Below are 5,218 nucleotides of genomic sequence, written 5' to 3'. Positions count from 1 at the left end.
CGTGAATGAGATAATCTTGTAAGTTACCTGTGTTTGTTTCCTAGAGTTGCCTTAACAAGGTACTACTAACCCAGAGACTTAAAACAACAGACATGTATTCTCTCACAGTTCTGGAGGCGAGAAGCCTGAAACCAAGGTGTTGGCCGGGCCATGCTCCCTCCTAAAGCTCCAGGGGAGAATCCTTCCTGCCTCTTCCAGCTTCCGGGGGTGGCCAGCGACCTTGGCATGCCTTTGCTTGTAGCGGCAGCACTCCCATTTCTGCCTGCACCCTCGCAGGGCATTCTTCCTGTGGGTCTTTGGTAAATGCTCTTCTCATAAGGAACCAGTCAGTGAATATGGCCCAATCCAATCCAGTATGACATCATATTATATAGTTTACATCTGCAAAGACCCTATTTCCAAATAAATTCACATTCACAGCATAAGGGGTTAGGACTTCAACTTATCTTTTGAGTGATACATTCAACCCACAACAATACCTAATGCAGTATCGAGACTAGAGGCTCCAAAAAATAAATTCCTTTCAACTGACTTTTCCATGAGCCCTACCTGAAATTCCCTGCTTAGATTGGATGCCAGCCCTAGGCTGTTCGCGTACCTGAAGCTCTGATACCCTCTAATCCTCCAAGCTCTTCCTCTTGGGAGTGAAAACCTGGTATGTTAATAGCTCTGGTTGAGCTCCCTGGTTGCCAATTGCTACTCATTCCTCAGGAGAGGACCACTAATGCACCAGAATAGCTTTCACATGACATGTACTGCATTGGATCACTAGGAAGACCTAATACCCATTGTAATTGTATAATTTAATTGTATCATAGGCTTTTTTTACGGGGTAGAGGAGCTAATCTGGGAATCTAATGACCATTTTTAATACTGCATTTGTCCTTAGAAACATTGTAGATTGAATTGATAACCTAAATTACAAATAAACTATTGGAATGGAATTGCATAAGTAAATTGGGGAACACTTATATATAAGAAAGTTAAAGATGATGCAAGAATCAAATAACAAATATGATCATAACATAGGATGACAGGGTAATAAACAACTGATGACATTTACAAGTGCTATTGCTTCGAGGGAGGTATTTGTACTTCAGTAACTCCAAATCTCAGGGAACACAGCTCCAATCAGTTTTACTGACTTCTGCGCATGGGCCACAAAGTTTCAATCGCGCTGTATGTGCACGCCGCACATGGTATTTTGTGGAAGAGCCACACTCAAGGGGCCAAAGAGCCACATGTGGCTCGCGAGCCGCAGTTTGCCGACCACTGCCATAGGAGATACAGTCTTTCTTCTTTTTTTCTGATTGCCAGGCCTTCCTGCTGCTTTAGAATCCCAAACATGGGTGGAAATTTGTTTTATCTGTAAATGCTGACCCTGCTATGGAGTTCCAGCTTTTGAATTCAGTATACTAACAACTCACTCCATCTTGCCATAAAGAAGGGGACTTGAAGAAATGGGATTCTATCCAGGTAGCAGTCTCGCTAGCAAGAGATAGTAGTTTGAGGCCACCCTGAGCCGGCCAGAGGAGCTCTGGCTCTCTGCCTATTGGAGGGAAGATTTCCAGTACTTTCTTCTATTGTTGGGTGAATAGGGGGGGATGTTATGTGATGTTATTCTCTGCTGTAGGACACACCTTCTCCTAAGTTTCCAGAAGAGGCAAACACATACCATTAACTCCTCATAATAAAATGGGTATTTGCTGGATTGCTTTGCACTAAATCAACAGTTACCTGACAAAGTGAAAGACTCCTCAGCAGTCAGAGGGGCCTGGATCATGGAAGTAGGGAGGGCAGTCAGGAGTGAGGGATTTCTTTTAATTATCTACGAAATAAAATCTTTGATCTGAAACAGATTTGGGCTCGGTGTACCAGAGACTCTTGTCATGTAGGAATAATATTTGCCCAAGTGATACCTTTCTGAGGAAATAAAGAGGTACACACCTGCCAGGTGTTAAAAATCCTCAGAGCCCCTTGTCTGGGACGTAGGCATCACTCCTTTGTCCTCAGTAGGTTCCCAGCGAGCAGAACCTAGCTGCTGGTGGAAAGAACACAGACATTTTCCCTTAATAATTGTACTCTGGAAAGAAGGTATTTTTCACTTCCTAAAGGACAAACCAGCCACTCCTATATCTTAAAAAATGAATATTTGAAAGCATTTTGAAAGCCCATTTATCTCCAGGCTAGTCTCAAATAGATGGAGAGAGGGATAGAATATTCATCTTTATTCATCAAACATTTCTTGAGTCCCTATTGTGTGAAAAGTCTTTTTTCAAGGCACTGCTATGCATAATACAAAGATGAATGAACAAAACACCTGCATTCAAAGAAGAAGAGAGAATTATTGTTGTAATCACAGTGGAGTATGAAGTGTGCTCTAAGGGCTTGACCTAGGTGGGGTTTCTAATGGGGCAGATCTTATCCTTGACTGATGATGGGCAAGATTTTTAATATGAGATGGAAGAACGTTCTAGGCAGGGAGAAAAGCATGAGTTAGAGGCGGAGTTACCCAGCCGCCTGGCAAATGTCATTTAAGGAAACGGAGTAATGCCAGGTAATTGAGTCACTATTTTACACTTTAGGTGAAAGGCAGAGTGAAGACAGAATTTATTATAAACTGGTTTTGTCCTGGACAAACTGGGACCTATTGTGACACTAGTAATCACAAAATTGCAAGAGCAGCTTTTTCTTTTTTTATCCTTACCCAAGGAATGAGGATATTTTTCCCACTGATAGAGAGAGGAGGGAAACATTGATGTGAGAAAGACACATTGATCAGTTGTCTCCTGCCTGGGGTGGGGATCAAACCTGCAACCCAGGTACATGCCCATGACCAGGAATCTAACCTATGACCCTCCAGTGCGCAGGCTGACACTCTAACCACTGAGTCATGCTGATCAGGGCTGCAAGAGAAGCTTTGATTGGGAGGAGACTGCAGTGACTTCATTACAGAGAACAGGGGTGGGGATGGGGAGAAAGGTAGGGAGGGGCGGGCAGGCCTAGGAGTACTATATTAGTTCCCCATGGCTGCCACAATGTACCACAAACCAGGTGCTTAACATAATAGAAATACTGTATATTCTCTCATGGTTCTGGAGGCTAGCAGTACAAGGTCAAGATGTTGGCGGGGCCTTTCTCTCAAGGCTCTCAGGGAGGATCCTTCCTGGCCTCTTCCTAGCATCTGGTGTGGGTAGAAATCCTTGGCTTGTGGATAAATCACCAGTGTCTGCCGTCATGGCATTTCCTGGTGTGGTCTTCGGCTACATGCTGTCTCTGTGTCTCTTGTCTGAGACACCCATCATATTGGATTAAGGATTCGCCCTACTCTAGTATGCCCTCATACTAACTGAACTACATAGGCAAGGACCCCATTTCCAAGCAAGGTCACATTCGGAGGTTCTGGGAGACCCTCCTCAACCCAGTACTAGTACCAAACAGGGAAGTCTGACTGGGTGAAGATGCTCCTGACACTCAGGCAGAGGGCAAGAGGACAGGGACAGGGAAGTCCAGAGCTTGGAACTGTGCCTCCGTGGGCAGCTTCCCCCAGGGGCCCAGGGGGTGCTTTAGCTCTGAGAGTGCACTTGGAATGTCAGGGCGAGGTTGGAAGGCTCCCCACTGTATTCCATCCTGTGTCCACCCAATTTTCTCAAGTCTACACTTCTCTATTCTCTGTTTTCCTCTGCTGGAAGAAGGGGAGACGATTAATACTAGAAATCAAACCAGACTTGAAATTGGGTGATAGTAGTTCAAGTCATGATGACTCAGCTACTTTCAACTTTGGTCAGTCCTGTGACTTCTGAGTCTGTTTGCTCCTCTATAAAATGAGGATGTCGGAGGATAATCCATAAGGATCCTTCTGGCTCTAGAAGCTATGACTTTAGGAGGAAGAAGGTGAACTATGCTCCGCTGCCCCTGTTAGGATACTTTCAATAGGACCTTTCATCATCCCCATCCCGCCCCCCCCAATATATCCATCAGACAATATTTGTGGTTGCAAACAATAGAAATTATCTTTTTAAAAATATAATTTTATTGATTTCAGAGAGGAAGGGAGAGAGAGAATCATTGATCAGCTGCCTCCTGTATGCCCCACCTAGGGATCAAGCCCGCAACCCAGACATGTGCCCTGACCAGGAATTGAACCATGACCTCCTGGCTCATAGGTCAACACTCAACCAGAGCCATACCGGCTGGGCCAGAAATCGATTATCTTGAACACAACAGGGATTTATCACAAGGCAATTGGGGGCTGGCACCAAGAACAACCTGGTCCAGGTACCCCACTAGGATGAACCTGGTCCCCCTCATCTCCCATGAGCTCTCCAAGTTTGTGATCTCTTACTCAAGGGTCAGCTCCCTGGGTGAGAGTCTTCCCTGTGTTGGGTGTGGGCAGAGAAAAGATAAGATTTCCCCAAAGGGAGATTGAGTTGCTGATAAAAGGAAGGGTTGGATGGTGGACAGCCAAGAGAACATGTCTATAGCCAGTAAGTACAGTATTTGGAATTCAGCCAAGGATGAAGATTTTAATAGTATATTTAGCCACTAGTATCTCTAACGTTGTATTATTAGACTGTTATCACTCTTACTTTAAGTTAGTGGTTAAGAGCTCCTATTCTGGAGTCAGAGAGACCTAAGTCTGAATTCCAGCTCTGCCCAGGGTAGTGGTGACTTTGGGGAAGTTATTTATTGCTTATACTTACACACAAGGAGCCTGCTTCCTCATCAGTCATGTAGGGATGATCAGACTGATCTTATAGATTATTGTCCAACTTAAAGGAGATGATATATACAAAAGAGCTTAATGCAAGGCCTGGCCTACAAAATATACATTACCTAGTAGTACATTCAGCCAATTTCCAAAGAAATGAGTCAAGTTACCGGCTCCACAGTACCTTTGAGTTCAGCGGCACAAACCAGAACTCTTCCTTGTAGAAAACCCCACTGAAAAGGACTAGATGGAAACGTCGCTGGCTGGAACCCAGGACTAAGTTCTCTCTGAGCAAGCACATTTCCCGATTAAGGCAGCGGAGGTGTGGCAAGGGCTTCCCCACGGCGGCCCTGCAGTCCCGGCCTCTCCCTCCCCGCGGGGACAGGCTGGGGACCCCGCGCCAGGTGAGCCAACCTCGCGGGGCAGGCGCTGGAGGGCGGAGAGGACTGTCCGGCCCGCCTGGGCCCGGGCCCCCCGGCGGGGAGCAGACGGGAGGGCGGCGACCGC

Source organism: Myotis davidii, unplaced genomic scaffold (genome assembly GCF_000327345.1).
Source record: "Myotis davidii unplaced genomic scaffold, ASM32734v1 scaffold96, whole genome shotgun sequence".
Classification (NCBI taxonomy): Eukaryota; Metazoa; Chordata; class Mammalia; order Chiroptera; family Vespertilionidae; genus Myotis; species Myotis davidii.
This window is presented reverse-complemented; position numbering follows the sequence as displayed.